Source organism: Ursus maritimus, unplaced genomic scaffold (genome assembly GCF_017311325.1).
Source record: "Ursus maritimus isolate PB19 unplaced genomic scaffold, ASM1731132v1 scaffold_14, whole genome shotgun sequence".
In the NCBI taxonomy this organism is placed as follows: Eukaryota; Metazoa; Chordata; class Mammalia; order Carnivora; family Ursidae; genus Ursus; species Ursus maritimus.
Window position 1 is genome coordinate 5878607 of NW_024423786.1, and position 17854 is coordinate 5896460.

At 39.6% G+C, this 17854-nt stretch overlaps 1 protein-coding gene across 1 annotated transcript in view; it reads left to right on the forward strand.

The window, feature by feature from the left end:
• The first annotated feature begins 3008 nt into the window (after positions 1-3008).
• Positions 3009-17854, forward strand: part of RAF1 (Raf-1 proto-oncogene, serine/threonine kinase) — a 75418-nt gene continuing 60572 nt past the window's right edge. Inside the window, exon 1 of the mRNA XM_040628430.1 lies at positions 3009-3162. The gene's annotated coding sequence lies outside the window, so the exon portion shown is untranslated. The remainder of the gene's footprint in view (positions 3163-17854) is intronic.

A 17854-nucleotide genomic window follows, 5' to 3' on the forward strand; every position in this document is an offset into this window, starting at 1 on the left:
CACCATGCCAGAGGTTTTTAAAGTAGAGGACATTCAACCCAGTGGGGTGCGAGATGATGTCTGCAATTGTACTCCTAGGTATATGCCTAAAGGAACTGAAAATAGGTACTCCAACAGTACACGTATACGCATGCTTACAGCAACACTATTCACGATAGCCTAAAGATGGAAACAGCCCAAATGTCTATCAACCAATTGTGTATGGTGGAATATTATTCAGTCATAAAAAGGAATGAAGTACTAATAAATGCTGCAGCGTGGATGAACCTTGAAAACATGCTAACTGAAAAGAACCAGACACAAATGGTCAAATGTTGTATGATTCCATTTATATGAAATATCCAGAAAAGTTAAATCCTCAGTTATAGAATGCATCTTGGTGGTTGTCAGGGGCTGGGCGGGAATGGGACAGAGAGAAACTGCTTAATGGGTAAGGAGTTTTGCTTCGGAGTGATGGAAATATTTTGGAACTAGAAGTGGTGATTGCACAATACTGTGAACATATTAAATGCTATTGAACTGTTCACTTTAAAAGGGTTAAGTTTTTGCTATGGGAGTTTTACCTCAATAAACTAATTTTTTTTTAAGATTTTATTTATTTATTTGAGAGAGAGAGAGACAGCGAGAGAGGGAACACAAGCAGGGTGAGTGGGAGAGGTAGAAGCAAGCTCTCTGCTGTGCAGGGAGCCCAATGTGGGGCTCGATCCCAGGACTCTCGGATCACGACCTGAGCTGAAGGCAGACGCCCAACAACTGAGTCACTCAGGTGCCCCTCAATAAACTATTTTTGAAAAAAATAAAATAGCCACTTTTACTTGTCCGCTGAGAGGTTTGAATGAAGCACAGGCTCCCTAAGCTTTCTTAGCTGTTAAGTGCTGGGGTAAATACCAGCTGGGGACCACCAAAGGAAGAAATGGCCTGGGGGTCAGCAAGTGTGGTTTTGCTGCTCTACCCTAAGTAGTAATGGTGTTATGAGAAGAGATAGCTATAATAATTACAGCTAACCCTTCTATGTTTAATTCGAGCCAGGCACTGTTCCAAGTGCCTTACATCTTAAACTCACTAAATCCTTACAACTCTAAGAGGTGGATACTATTCATGTTTTCTTTACAGATGAAGAAACTGAGGAACTGAAGTTTAAATGACTTATCTCAGTCACAGATGAGGAAGTGGCAGTCCAAATTCGAAACTAGGCAGTCAGACTCCAGGTACTGAAGTCTCAACCCCCAGGCTCTGTGCTAAGTGCTTTCCATGTTTTATCTCATTAAATCCTGTGAGGTAGACATTACTGCTATTACTCCTATTAAAAAAAAAATAAAAACAACTCTCGTGGATCTTCTATATTCAATGTCCTCCAGTCTTTCCTCTGAATTTATTTCCATGTTGATCCTCACATAGTTGTCTTTATCTCACATTGCTTCATCTTCATTTTTCTATAAACTGCACATATTACTATCTGAATTTATTATTTATGCTTTCTTTTGTTTTCTCATCACTAGAAGGCAGGACTTTTGATTGTAGATTTCCCAATAACCAGAACAATGTGTGGTACACAACAGGCTCTCATAAAAATTTAAATAAATGAATGTTGTACATGGTATTGGGCAGTTTTGTGTGCCTGTGTTTGAATAAATAGCATCATACCATAAAAATGTTCTACTTACAAAAAATTGTAATGTCTTGGATTTTAAAAAAAATCAGTACATAGATCCTGCTCATTCTTTTTTTTTTTTTTAAGGTTTTATATATTTATTTGAGAGAGAGAGCACAAGCTGGGGGAGAGGCAGACTCCCCGCTGAGAGCCCACACGGGGCTCCTTCCCAGGACCCTAGGATCATGACTAGAGACCATAACCGCAATCTTTTTAAGACAGATAATATCCCATACTGTGGATGTAGCACCGTTTAAAGTTTTCTAATTAACTCACATCTTTTCCAGTGTATCTCTAATGCAAACAATGTGGCAATAAACATCTTAGCACATGCCTGTTTGTACTATGGGTACACATTTCTCTAAAATTAGTGCCTAAAAGCGAAATTGTTGACACGAGGGGTATAAACATAAAAAATGTCAGTAGATAGCGCCAAACTGCCCTCCCCATAAGCATTCCTGCCAGCGCTGAATTAGGGTACAGGGCAGGTTTTCATATACTTTGGACCAGACTGGATATTATCAGTCCTGTTAACTTTTTGCCAATCTGATGGGGGGAAAAGGTCCCCTAATTTACGGATAAGGAAAGTGAGGCTCAGAAAACTTTTATGGTCGGGGTGCCCGGCTGGCTCAGAGCGTAGGACTCTTGCTTAGAGTCCTGTGTTCGAGTCCCACGTATGGTGTAGAGATTACTGACTTAAATAAACTTTTTTAAAAAACGGAAACTTTAGGGGCTTTCCCACACAACCCGTAAGTGGCTGAGTGGCGATTCGAATTCCGACGTGCCTAAGGACAGGACGCGCCAAAGCTATATACAGTATACTGTGTGTCCTCCGGTAAGTCTGGTTATCTCCGGGCCTTGTGATGCTGGCACGCTGGCGTTCCTCTCGCCGCTAGGCCCCGGACCCTTCCGGGAGTCCGAACACCGACCCTTCTCGATTACGGACCCCCCCCCCTGTGCCGGGCGCCGACCAGTACCAGTATCAGACTTCACGGCTCCGAAATGGCGACGAGCTACATCGCGAAGCCACGCCCCCTCACTGGGGGGCGGGGCCGGAGTTCAGGCTAGAGTGATAGATGCCCGAACCAAGTTTGAAGTCCGCTGCCAGGCGGGCTCGCGCAGAAGCAGAGAGCTGGTGGCGCCGCAGGTCGGGAGGAGGAGCACCGAGTGGAGGGCTGGTTTGCCGGGGCCGCCCGAGAGTCTCTTCGTCGCGGGCGTTGGGGCCGCCATCTTAGATGGCGGGAGTAAGACGAGGACGAGCGTGAGACAGGAAGGCTTTCCTGCCGCTCTCCTTGGGCCCGGAAGAGGGCCAGCTGGCCCGGCTTTGGGGCGTGTGCCCCGAGGCGCGGAGCGCGAGTGCGACGATGCGGGGACTGCCCGGGGCCCCGTCCCCTGGGCTGGGGACGCGCCGAATGTGACCGCCTCCCGCTCCCTCACCCGCCGTGGGGAGGAGGAGCGGACCAGACGCCGCCGCCGGACGACGGGACACGGAGGCGGCTCGGCTCCTTCAGGTAGGCGGCAGGGCCGGGCCCTGGCTGCCGGGGGATCCGGGCGGCGAGGTTGAAGGGGCAGAGTTCCCCGGCGTCCGGGGCTGGGCGGCGTTGATGGAGCGACCCTGCGGCTGCCGGGTGAGGGCCCGGGCCAGGCCTCTGTCACCCCGGGTGGCGCTGGGCGGGCGGGAGCCCTGGGGCCCGGTGTCATGGCCGGCGAGCCGTTTCCACATCCCCACTCAAATTTCCTTGTGTTTCGGGGAAACGTACTAGCGCCACCCCTGTACTCGGTGCACATTCCTTATATTTGGCAATGGAAAAATCTGCCCAGAATTGCCCCGTATCTATGTTGTCATTCAGGTGAACTAATTCCTTTTCTTTCTGAGCGCGGAGGGGGTCCCGGTCTTGCATCTCAAGTGACACCCTTACGGGGAGGACGAAAAGAATCGGGGACGAGAGGAGGAAGTGGGCCAGTGCCCGACCACAAAGGCACTGGGGCCTCGCCTTGGGTTTCGGGACTCTGTGGGTTACTAATGAAAGGTTTGGGATGCGTATACTGAGGTTTGGCCCTGGGATGCTTTGGAATGAAGATCCGGGGCTGTCTTTGTGTAAAGTGAGAGCCGCCGGGACGCTTCAGTTCTGCAGCTGCAGAGGTTCTGCAGAGAACCTAGTCGATGCCCAGAAAGAGGAGTTTGGGCATCATGAGAGGAGAGGCGGTTGTGTTCATTCATTGTTCTCTTTTCAGAGCTCTGGGTGTGCCCTCTGGTATTCATTTCTCTGGTGGGAAGAGTGTTAGGATCCCCTGTGCCTCCTTGAGATGTGACCGGGCTCTAGAGGGTCGTTTAATCTAAGTAGGGACGAATTCAGCTCACGTTCATGGAGTATTTCTGCTTGCTTCGTCTTCTGTGCTTTGAGTGGAGGGAACCTGCTCTTCTTTCTTTCCACCAAGGCGTGAAAACAACGCGCTATGATAAGGATGGACTCACCGAGTGTTGTGGGAATTTGAAACAGCTGGTTTTGCTTGGGGGAGTTGAGGAAGCCTGAACACTGGAGGGAACTTTTGCGGCCGGTTTTGGACTGTTGAGTAAGTGCTTACCAGGTGAGGAGGAGGGGAGAGCATTATAAGCTGAAGGGACCGCTGGTACAAAGGCATAGACGTGCAGGAGTTGGGATGAGTTTGGGGTGCAGGAAGGAAGTGGTGAGAGATGAGGGTCTAAAAGAAAAGTCGTGAAGGATCTTTCTTTGTTGGAGAGAGTGAAGTAGTTGATTTAATTTGAGATTTAATTTGCAGAATATGAATTAGAATATGAATATTCTGTTTTTTTCTTGCTGATAACTAATTTCCCCCTTGATGATGTTGAAGCTGATGGTAGTTGAAAAGATTCACTGTGTTAACCCATTTAAGAACATTTTTGATAAGTGCTTTACGTCAGATGTTTTGCACTTACACAGTGGTGAATGAGCTGAACTTCATATTCCTAGGTGCTCTTGTAAAAGATTTTTCTAAGGTTTTTCTTGGTCACCAAAATGTTGACTTTATGCATGTAGTGCACGCTGCTAATACTGTATTTTAAATGGCTCTTGGCAATAAAAACCACGCTCCCCAGCCGTGTAGAAATTGGGAGATTATATGAAACAGCTGAAAGTATTTTTAATTTATTAAGTGTGTTGTATATAGTAAACTTTCTTTGCATTGATTCCATGGTTTCCAGTTTTGTTATAAAGTCGTTAGCTCTCTAAACATAATTTACCCCAAGTTGCTGTATTGTTGTGATTAATGCTTATGCTAAAGTGATTATTACGGACTTAACAGACTTCAGCTAGCAATTCCTGAGTTTTTCTTGGGTTGTGATGGTTATATGCCACTGAAGAACATTAAGATATTTTTGGCTTGTTTTCACCCTTATCACTTCAAGGGCTAAGCTGTTTAAAATGCACCAGAAACATTTGACCCGGTTGAACACTGGGTCCTTGGGAAAATAAACCTGTTAGTGTTTCTGCTGGAAAAGCTTATCTTTTAGGTATGTGGTGTTTGTGATTAAAATTTGTAGTGGGGTTGCTTAGCCTTGTTAAAACTTTTGTCAACAGTTGAAAAGTGTAAGCCTTCAAAGTAGAAGGCTTGAGTGAAATACATTAGAACATATTTTGTGGGATTTGGGTTAGCAGAAGAAAACAGGGAAACAGATTAAGCTGGTCATTTGTGATGAAAAGTATCTAAAAGTTGAAATGGAGAATGGTTAAACATCAAGTACTGTATTACAACTGCTCTGAAACTAGTTGTGTTTAGTTTAAGACGTGCCATTTGTGAAATCCAAAGTAGGTGGTTTAAACAACAATTTCATGGAAGTTAAATTTGAGTTTTCCAGAAATACTAGGTTACTTATTAAATGGAAAATACAATTAATAACTTTAAATTACTATTTCAAGTAGTTTGTTAGTGGTAGATGTATGGTTCTACTACATTTTAATTTCAGATAAAACTTTGTTAGTAACCTGCCTAAAAATAGAAAACTGTTACATGAGGGAGTGCTTTTGTTTGCATGTTAGGAACATAATAGGCCATACATAATAATCCTGGTCTTGGGAGGAGCTTGTTAGCCAAACAGAATGCTTTAATGTTGACTTGCAGAAGAGAATTTTAAATATTGCTTTTGAAAGGCAGTGGACTCTGACAGTAGGGGGTTTATGAAACCATAAAATGGAACTTGCAAAGGTTTTTTGTTTTTCAAATTGTACAAGTCATGGAAGTCATTTCTTTAAAACTGTAGTTGGAAAATTGCTCACCTTGACTAAGTTAATTGGAAAACCAAGGAACATTGGACTTATTTATGATGAGGTTGCGTAGAGTTTGAGGTTGTCATATTGTGTGTGTGTGTGTGTGTGTGTGTGTGTGTGTGTGTGTATGGATGGTTAAGAATTCCTATTTGCTAAACTGGGTGCTAAATGTAACACTTGATATTTGTGTTACAATTTAGTATTTCTGGTATAGGGCTAAATTACCTTGCCTATCATCCTCATGATAGTAATGGCTGGGTATTTTATTTTTGCCCTAAAAGTGGAGTGAAAATTCCTTAATTTCATATTAAAGTTTTCATCTTTTATTTTGCAGTGGTTGAATCATTTTGTTCCTCTATTTCTCCCAGAATACTTGTGTAGCTCGCAATGGTTTTCGTGATTAACTTCAGAGCTTTTAGCCTTTCTTCTAAAATTGCTCCTAAAATCTCAGTTTAACCAAGGAAAATGTCAAGTGGGTGTTGTTTCTTTGTTATTGGTTTTGGCCCAGGCTATCTCAAGTCTCTTTGGCAAATCACTCCCAAAGTGTGTTAATTGCTTCACATTCCAATCAGCGTACATAGTTTTTTCTTGAGGAACACTTGACACATAGTTTTATTTTTAGACCAGATTCTAAAGGATCTTAGGGGGTGGGGATTAACAATCCTAAAGCTAGTTTCAAATTTATAATCTTTGTGATTTTGAGATTGTTGGTATTTTTGGTTAACTAATGGAAAGCAGCAGGCAATGACAATGTTTTAGGGGACCCAGTATTTTTTAAATGCTAGTGAAGACTTTGTGGACTTTACTGGTGTCCTCTTCCTCCTCTTTCTACCTGTTGGATTCCATTTATTGTCATACAGTTACAAGCATAAGTACATTTTTACTGTTGGAATCAAGGTCTTCTATTTTTTTTCTTCCATCCTGCTATGGAAAGCAAAAGTGGTCTGATTTCTTTGAAGCTACTTAATACTAGGCATTACATTTGGACAGTGTTTACTTTTTTCCATCCCTGTACTTTTCTGATGGAAGAGCCAGGCTAGTTAATGTTTAACTGTGTTAATATGTCTTTAAAATTGTGAATTTTCATTCCTTTTTTCCCCCCCCCAAGTAATCTCTACACCCACCGTGGGGCTCGAATTTACAACCCTCTACCGACTAAGCCAGCTAGGTCTTAATCTAGGTATTTCTGAGGCATCCTTTTAACTATGGATAGCTTTTAACATCTGTCCATGACCTGGGTTTGGAAGAGATGAAATCCTTAATTTTCCCTGAAAGTACATGACTTTTGTTCTTTGTGGCAAATCTCATTAGGAAGCTCAAAGTTTCTAGGAGAGGCATTTCTCTGGATCCAGAAGATCATTCAGAAAGGAGCTGCCATTTGCATTTAAGAGAATTGTTTACAATAGAAAAGACTGGAAGGAGTTCAAATGTCCAACAATAGTGAAATGATTAAGTAAACTGTGCTACAGCCACTTGATGGGGCACTGTACTTGTCATTAAATATGGATTATATGAAGCATTGATGACATGGAAAATGCTGAACACAAAATTGTGTATCTGGAATGATTGCAGTTGTATAAAAAATACAGTGGAATATTGTTTAGTAATAAAAAGAAATGGTGTACTGATACATTCTCCAGTATGTATAAACCTTGCAAACATTATGTTCAATGAAAGAAGCCGGTCATAAAAGACCACATATTGTATGATTCCATTTGTATGAAATGCTCAGAATAGGCTAGTCCACAGAGGCAGAATGTAGGTTAGTGGTTGCCAGGGCCTGGAGGGAGTGGGGAATGGGCAGCCACTGTGATAGGGGTTTTTTTGGGGGGAGTGATGAAAATGTTCTCAAATTGATTGTGGAGATGGATGCACAACTCTGAATATGATAAAAACCATTGAATTGTACACTTCAGGTGGGTGAGTTGTATGATATGTGAATTACATCTTAAGCTGTTTAAAAAAAAAATCTCAAAACCTACACATAGGGAGAAAATACATGTGGATGTTAACAGTGGTTGTTAAACAGTGGAAATAAGGACAATGTTTTTAAACTTTCTGTTTTCTCTGAATGTGTTGCTTTTATAATAGAAGAGTACATTTAATAAAGTTATTTAATTGTATTCATGGTGTGGGTCTTTATGTTACCTCAGACATTCAGTTGCTGTCAGATTCCATTGACAACTACATTTTTGAGCTTCTTTCAGCCGTTTTCTTTTTTCTCCAGATTAGTTCAAGTTTTTCTTACTATTTGCCTTGACTGTTCTTAGAACCTCTGAAATGAACTCCTTTTTCTTATTTCTTCCCATGGTAGCGCTTTTTCCACATTGATGTCAGATTCACTCTTACTGTGCAAATTCTTAAAAATTAAGTTTTATTAATTTTTTTGAATAATACTGTCACATGCCACAAAATTAAAAGGATACAGAAATTTAGGCCGATTAAGTAAGGTTGTGCAGAGTAATTCTACCTCTCCCTTTGTTCCCCAGCTACTCAGCTTTCTTTCATGGAGGGAAATAATGGGGTTTTTATGTATCCTTTTTTTTTTTTTTTTTTGGTAAAGATTTTATTTATTTATTTGACAGAGAGAGAGAGAGCATGAGTGCGCAAGCAGGGGGAGCTGGAGGGATAGGGAGAAGCATGCTCCCTGTTGAGCAGAGAGCCTGATGTGGGGCTTGTTGTGGGGTTCGACTCCAGGACCCTGGGATCATGGCCTGAGCCCAAGGCAGATGCTTAACCGACTGAGCCACCCAGGTGCCCCTTATGTATCCTATTTTGTGATGATAACAATATTCTAATGTAGATATGCTGGCCTTCTGTTCGAAAATCTTCCAAAAGTCTCCACTGCCTACCAGACTAAACATAGTTCTTGCTTAATGTAGATTCCTCATACTATCTTTGGTGGAATTCAAAAGTCTTTTTTTTTTTTTTTTTAAGCGCTTATGTAGGCGCAGGCTAGTGAGCTTAGTGCAGTGTGAATGAGGCAAGTTCCTGCCTTCAGCGACCTTATCTAATGAGGAGAGATTGACACAATTTCCTCACTTTTATCTGTTCCTCTTTTAAGAGCCATTTTGAACACCGTCTTCTAAATATCATTTCCTGATCTCTTTTTCCTCTTCTCACTCATTATTTTATTTCCTTCCTTGAGCGCCGCCTTAAAACTTTACTTTGCATTTATTTTTCTAATGGCCTCTATCATGTAATCTGTGAGTTTATTATCCCGTTAGATTATAAACTGAAGGGGCGCCTGGGTGGCTCAGTCGTTAAGCGTCTGCCTTCAGCTCAGGTTGTGATCCCAGGGTCCTGGGATCGAGCCCTACATCGGGCTCCCTGCTCGGTGGAAAGCCTACTTCTCCCTCTCCCACTCCCCCTGCTTGTGTTCCCTCTCTTGCTGTCTCAAAAAAAAAAGATCATAAACTGAAATTAATGCTTTCTGATACATATGCAATTCCTTATTTATTGATATTTGTAAAAAATTTTCCCTTTGAGAGGCTGAGGGGCCATGTTTTGTGTTTCAGTGAAAGTGTTGAGTCTACATTCCAGCACTTAATACTAGGTTTTATAAGACCTTCTATTTAAACTTAAATGATTTTTTTTTGTACTATGCACTATAGATTTTATATGTATTTATTGTGACACATATGAAAGTATTTGTTTACTCCTTTCCCTAGAAGATTGTATCTTAATCACCTTTGACTACCCAGAGTTTAGCATAATGGCTGACATCTGATGGCAGCCAATTTGTTGAGTGTAAGGTGCTAAATAGTGTTAATTGAATTGAATTTTTTGTATAGATATCCTCCAACTCTGGCTAGACTTAAGTTCCTTAAAGGTGGGGCATATCTTACTCTCATTTATAAATCTCCAGTTCTTAAAACTTTGTCTTGATTATTTAACAAACATTAACTGAATGAGTGGAGATTCAGAGATTAATCACCTGTGGACTTAGTTCCTTTCTCCTGTCCATCACAAACACACAGATGCTTACTATTAAGTGAATATGCTTACTACCAACTCAAACTCAGAACTTTGTAACTTCGGATATCTTAGCGTCCCCCTCTATGGGGCATTATTTGTAGATTGCTCTGAGTTCTCACTGCCAGCTCCATGAGGACATTTGCCTGCTTTAGCAGCTCCCTTATTCACTGGCCCACGCGCTTTTGTCATACTGGCTACTTCCTTTGCATTCATAGGCTTTATACATGGAAGAGAATTTTAACCAGAGGGAATGTGAGGGGGTACGTGATAATTCTACCTTCCTTCACGTTAGTCTGGACTAAAATTAGAGTGCAGTTGTGAATTGTGAGCGTAGAGATCATAACCTTTGTGACTCATATTTAGCTGACAGTGTGAAATGGGCCCCTTACGCTTTTTTTGGAGGGGGGCAGGTAAACTATACCTAAAATTTACCATTTTAACCATATTTAAGTGTACTATTCAGTGGCAGTAAGTACATTCACAGCATTGTGGAGCCATCACCACTATCTGTTTCCAGAACATTTTCATCAACCCAAAAAGAATACTCTGTACCCATTAAACAAAACTTGCCATTCCTTCCTATTTATCTCTGGTAAATTCTACTTTCTCTCTATGAATTTGCTCATTCCAAGTACCTCATATAAGGGAAAATCATACAGAATTTGTGATACTGCATTTGGTTTGTTTTACTTAATGGTTTTCCAAGGCCCATCCATATTGTACCATGTATCAAAATTTCATTCCTTTTTATGGCTGAATAATATTCCTGTGGGTGTGTGTAAGGTGTTTTGTCTGTTCATCTGTTGATGGATTCTTGGGTTGTTTCCACCTTTTGGCTGTTGTGAATAATGGTGCTATGAATATTTGTTTACAAGTATCTGTTTGAGTCTCTGCTTTCAGTTCTTTCGAGTGTATGACTACGAGTGGACTTGCTGGATCATGCGGTAATTTGGTTTTAACTTTTTGAGGAACTGCCAAACTGTTTTCCACAGCAACTGCACCATTTTATATTTACACCAGCAATACATGAGGGTTCCAATTTCTTTCATCCTTGTCAATGCATGTTATTTTCCGTGTTTTTGTTTTTGATAATGACTATCCTAATGGATATGAAGTGGTGCTAGGCTTTTTTCTTACTGCTAATTAAATCTAATGAGCAAACAAGAAACTTAGAAGTTGGCTATATTTGCATCTGATGGATTTTTTTCACCCTTATAAATGTATTTGTACATAATCCTCTTCAAAGAGATATCACACAACTAATGACTCATCTTTTTTGAAAAGAATAAACTTTTTTGATAAGCTCGTATATGTAGTTGGTGTAGTTACCCTCTTTATATCCTGTATCCTCTTAATCTAAAGTGTATTCTGCCAAGTAGTGAAAGATGATTTCAGTTAATCCTGTTAGATAAGTTCTATTAAGTGAAAAAAGTCGAGTACTAAAATTAATACACAAAGATCTCATCTGTATAAAGAAAAATATTTACAAGTATATATTTATGTATAGAAAAGATTGGATACATATGTCCACGAATGTTGGCAAGGGCCATCTACAGGTTATTATTTTTTTGTGTTTTTTCATATTTTTCTGACACCCCTTCCCCCCATGAACATGTATTCTATAATTAGTGTTTTGGGTTTTTTTTTTTTTTTAAAGATTATTTTAGAGTGCTTGTGCGTGAGCACGGGTCGGGAGTCAGAGGGAGAGAGAGGATTCTGAAGCAGACCTCTTGCTGAGTGCGGAGCCCCACATGGGGCTCAGTCGCAGGACACTGAAATCATGACCTAAGCCAAAATCAAGAGTTGGCTGCTTAACCGACTGAGCCACTGAGGTGCCCCTGTAATTAGTGTATCTTTTAAAAAAACTAATAGATTGGAAAATACAAATTATTACAAAAAGCCTGTGTATGCATGCGCATATGACATCTGTATGGGCTTATAAACATGGAGAAGATACCAAAAAAGTAATTGGAGGTTGTTAACATAGGTTACTTGGTGGGGTTAGATGGAGGGAAGAAAGGGAAGGGTAAAGCAAAGAAGGGATTTTAAAAAACATTTAGGTGCTATAGAAAAATAAGGCAGAGTAAAAGTTTTAGAGGGTACTGAGGATGGGGAGGGGCTGCTATTTATAATGGATATGTTTGTAAAGTCATTAAATATGAAGATTTAAAATAAAAGGAAAACAAAATTGTGTAAAAAGTAAAAGACTGTACTATTCTTCATCAGACTTGTTTCCAAACTTTTCGTCTACTCTTACTCCCTAGATACACTTTGGCTTTTGTCTTACCTCTGCATCTATCTTTTGAAATGCTACCCCTTCTAGTTCAAGTACTATAGGGAAAGGTTTTCCACGCTCCCAATTTTAGAGTTTTCTTAAGGGGTGCCTGGGTGGTGCAGTCGGTTGAGCAACCCACTCTTGGTTTCGGCTTAGGTCATGATCTCAGTGTCGTGAGATCGAAATTGAGTTCAGTGAGGAGTCCGCTTCAAATTCCCTCTCTTTCTTTCAAATAAATAAATCTTAAAAAAAAAAAAAAGTCACCACCCCCTTCCTCTCCCCAAAAAGGCTGCCACCTTTTGTTGTAGGACTGCTTGTAATCCTGAAAGTTCTTAGCACAATGCATAGCACACAGTCAATCTTTGGTAAATGATGGTTCTTTTCTTCTACTTTAAAAGCTTCTGGGAGGCAAGGGGCAGTGTCTTTCTGAATTGTATATTCTTCAGAGCAGCTAGCAGTTGAAAGTAGATTCTTAGAAATTGTGGTTTTTTTTTTTTTTAAATTTTATTTATCTATTCATGAGAGACAGAGAGAGGCAGAGGCAAAGGGAGAAGCAGGGAGCCCAACGTGGGACTCGATTCCAGGACCCTGGAATACTGACCTGAGCCGAAGGCAGATGCTTAACTGCTTGAGCCACCCAGGCACTCGATTCTTAGAAATTGTTGACTGAATAGTGCTCCTTATTCTTTTTTTCTCTCAGTTCTATGCCTGGTTGCAGTATATACAAAAGCATCTGGTTCCTTAGATATTTTTATGTGGTAGATAGTGATTTAGTGTCCATGAAAAAGGTTAGGATAATATTGTAATTATATCTTTTCTCCATTAACATTTTATTCAGGTACTTGAGCACCTAATTTTATGTAAGGTGTACTATACTGGATGACGGAGTATAACAAGATGTAAGAAATACATATAGTTCTTTTCCTTAAGGCATTCATATTTTGGTATATAATTACATAGGTTACATTTTCATGTTTTTTTTTAATCCTGTGGCAAAGTATCTGGGTATAATTTAGAGCTTTAATGAATTAATGGTCTAATTACAGGGAACACTTGTGCACATGTTCTTGTTTTAAGAAAATTACTTTTTTTTTTTTTTTTTAAGATCTTATTTATTTGACAGAGACAGCCAGAGAGAGAGGGAACACAAGCAGGGGGAGTAGGAGAGGAAGAAGCAGGCTCCCAGCGGAGGAGCCTGATGTGGGGCTCGATCCCATAACACCCGGATCACGCCCTGAGCCAAAGGCAGACGCTTAACGACTGAGGCACCCAGGTGCCCCAAGAAAATTATTCTTAAAAAGTTGCTTTAAAATATTTTTTGAAAAAAAAAAAAAAAGATACTATAGATTTTTATAGGTGCCTTCTTGTAATTCTAAAAAGTTCTTAAAGCAAGCAATCTGGGTACCTTTGGGGATACCACTAAACACTAAGGAAATCTTTTCTATATGAGAGCCATTGACTCTGGAAGGAATTATAGGAGATTTGACTGAATCAGGTGGTTACTTCTTGAAATTGTTCTGCCAAGTGGTAAACATGAAGAACTGCCTCCTATCTCAAGGATAAATTCCAGTGTCTGCCTGTGCCAGTGTGCATTTATTTATTTTATATTTCATGTCTTTATTCTTGAGGAAGGCAAAATGCTATCTTTTAAGTTATTTGTTGATTATGCAAGATTTGCCACTAAAATTCATGCCTTTTATGTGGATTAGAAATTAGCAGTACAAGACTGCCTGGCTGGCTCAGTTGGTAGAGCATACAGCCCTTGATCTCGGGGTCTTGAGTTCAAGCCCCACATTGGGCATAGAGCTTACATTTAAAAAAAATTATAAATAAATAAATAATATAGTGATACAAAGTTAAGTCAGTGTTTCCAGGTATTAGCAGGGTGAGATATCTGGTTGGTTTTTGTTTCCCTTCCTACCCCTTTGACTGCAGCTATTACCTCATTATTATATGGCCATCAGAGTGTTCATCCCTAAACCGGATTTTATTTGTGCGTTGTATATTTTGGTACACTTTGTAAATGGGTCTGTGCATTTTAAAATTAGTAGTTACTGCCTAAATAAAGAAACTGACAGGTTTGGAGATGAAAAGTAAAACTTGGGCTGAAAAAGAGTTCAAGATAAAGTGACTTTTAATGAAAAATAATGAAAAACTAATTTGTGGCAAGAGTTAAAAATGAAGTTGTTCCTAGAGGTCTTTTACTGTGGGGCTGATTGCTTTAACATACTGTTTTGAACTAGCTGATTTTTAACTTGTATTTTTAAACTAATTAAAAAGTTAGAATCTTTTCTAAACTTGGGCAGCCCTGGCTTGCTAACTTTTCAAAGGGTAAAGTGTCACATTTCCTCATGTGCCTTTATGCTACCCAGTCATCTGATGAAGTTGCCAGTTTGTGGTCAGAAATTGAGAAAGAGGAGTGAGGAAACTCAAAATATTGACACACATACCACCTTGCAGTGCATCAGAGTGCCCTTTTGGACTGGTTGGAAAACTGTAACCTAAGCCTTTTCCAAACTAGACATATTATTTCCTAGCTTGGATGAGATGACATTTGATTTTTTTAAGTATTTGACCATGTCTGTCAGCAGAAACTTTTTCTATGTGAGGGTGATTTTTTTCCCCCCAGGATTGTGTGACCAATTGAATGATGATGATGATGATGATGATAAAAAGAACAAAACACTTACTAAAGGAAGCTTGGGGAAATCATGCAAAATTGATCACCCGATCTCTCAGGTGGACCAGGGCTTGACTGAAGAAAGGAATGAGCTTAAAGGAGAAATGAATAGTGAAGTTGCATTATATAAGCACTTTAAAATATATTCAGTTATGTTTTCGCTCTGCCAAAAAAAATAAGTTTTTTAATAGTGCAGGCAATTTCAGCCACCATTACTCATACTGAGTATATGTTCTTGTGAGATTTTTATTGCATTTGAAAAAAGTGATCTTTTGTTATTCTCAATTCTCGCAAGCCTTATAATTTGTGGCACAGTTGAGTGTGCTTTTTTGTCTAAAGATACATTAAAAACAAAAAAAAAGAGACTTATAGATAATAGCCTACCTATGTTGACTGCTACCTGCCATGTTCTTTTAATAGCTGACCTTAATTCATTTAATCTTCCCAACAGCCTGATGATACAGGTAAATTATGATCTTTATTTTAAAGAGGAAGAAAGAGAGACATAAATACCCTAAATACAGCCCGTCAATTTAGGGAGAGATTAAAGGGATTTTCCATGGCAATTTCGACTTCATCCTACACCCTGTCTTCACCCTAGAATTTAGTGCCTATGTATGATGCAGACTTAGTGTTTTTGTTAGAATTCTGGGAATGCCTTCCACTTCATAATTTTCTTTATGATCCATGGTAGTTTTATTTCCTTCTTACAGACCTTATATTGTTGACCCCTCCTAATCCCTGTTTTAAACTAAATTCTGAAGTTATCGAAGGCAGAGATCCAAGTCTTAAGCTAATTTGCCTCTCCAAGTACTTATTTTTCATAGAACCCTCAGAGATAGCCCCTTTGAAGAGTTTTCTTTCCTTAACTTTTGTTGACCTAAGTGGAAATACTTATTTCCATTACTTTTTTTGTAAGACAATAATGAACCATTTTGCTGATACTTTATCTGTGAAAACTTTTCTTCAATATTTGATTTAGGGATTTAGTTTAAAATAACACTTTAGAAAAATTCTTTCTAAAATGTTCTCTTTCCCCACTAATCAGTGTTTCATAAACTTCTAGGAGACATCTTATGTGTAAAGCATACCCAGTTTATTCAAGCACAGGGTGAGGATTGTGTGTCTACACGGAAGCCTTTAATGTAAAGCTTGGAGTGATTGGTGGTACTCACCTGGTATTTTATCTTAAACATTTATCATTTAATGGAGGGAACTTCTCTTTTTGGAAAGTTTTCTGTGCTAATTTTGCCAGTTCTTATGAGAGTGTTTAAAATGCTTGGAATCTTAGGGGTGCCTGGGTGGCTCAGTCGGTTGAATGTCCGACTCTGAATTTCAGCTCAGGTCATCATGTAACGGTCCTGAGATTGACCCCTGGGTTGGCCTCCTCGATGGGCATGGAGTCCGCTTGAGAGTCTCTCTCTCCTTCCTTTGCCCCTCCCCCTGCTCACTCACACTCTGTCTCAATAAATCAATAAGTAAATACATAAAGTCTTTAAAAAAGAAGATTCTTGGAATTTTATGTAATAGATAATTCTCTGAAAAATGAGAATAGTGGAAAGATACCTAAAATGATTGATTGGCTTTTATTTTATAAAAATAAAATTATAAATATAAAATAAAATATAAAATTATATTTTATTTTATACAATTAAGTAATTAAAGCTGAGTAGAGACACATCTTTGGAATTGTATTGTGATCAGAATGGCTATTAGTGGCTTTAAAAATTATGAACTATTTAGTTTATTTCATTGTTACCATTTCTCCTGCTTTATGTTCCCAGTCTATTTTCTAATTTTCTGATTTATCAGAAAGATACTTAAGTGTTAGATTACTTGAATTAGTTTACTGGTTAGAATATAAACGACATATACTTCAAATACAGCTGTATACCATGTAGTGTTAATAGAGCTACTTTTACCCGTATTTTACTTAAAGAGCAGTGAATTGGAATATTTTATATTTTTCTTACACATTAAGTCATAAGTTGTACATAGCATTTGGCTTATTATCTCTTATCTTTGATATTAAATTTTATTTCTCCTATCCTGACAAAGTAAAAATAACCTTTTTGAGGAAATGATAAATCCAAGCAGAAAAATATTTTCCAAAAAAGTTGTGTTGGTTAATTGTAGGTAATTTAGCAGTGTGTTGATGTCATGTACAAGTCCAAAATAGGCTAATGGGTAAAGTATCCAGAATTGCCCCATGCAGGCTCTGCAGAAGATCTCTGGGAATATGGAGACACTTTGCAAAAAAACCAAATGAATAAGATAGTGTATAGCCAGTGTTATTCTGAGTAATGTGAGAGCTAAACAAGGTCTTTCACAGTTGATCTGTACTTTGGAACTTGGGGCTTAAGTTTTGAACACAGTATAGCATAGTGGTTAAGAGCTTTAGGCTTTGAACTCAGGCTGGAGGTTTAAGGGCTATTTAGAAGAGTTCCTGATTATTATAATCAATAGAACCACCATTGTTTAGATACAAATGATAATGGGTAACATTTTCTATCTCAGGCTAACGCTATGTGCTTTCCATATGTTATTTAACCTTTACATCTTAAAAAACCTGCCCAGTAGAGGAGAAAGAAATACAAGTAAATCTTAAATTTAGATGACAGTAAGTAAAAGGCTATTTAAAAATACAGACACCTGGGGCGCCTGGGTGGCACAGCGGTTAAGCGTCTGCCTTCGGCTCAGGGCGTGATCCCGGCGTTATGGAATCGAGCCCCACATCAAGAGAGCGAGCGCAAGTGGGGAGGAGCAGAGGAAGACAGGCTCCAGGCGAGCAGGAGCCCAATGCGGACTCAATCCCAGGACTCGGGATCATGACCTGAGCGAAGGCAGATGCTTAACCGACTGAGCGACCCAGGCGTCCCATAGGTGTATTTTTTTTTTTTTAAGATTTTATTTATTTATTTAACAGAGATAGAGACAGCCAGCGGGAGGGAACACAAGCAGGGGGAGTGGGAGAGGAAGAAGCAGGCTCATAGCGGAGGAGCCTG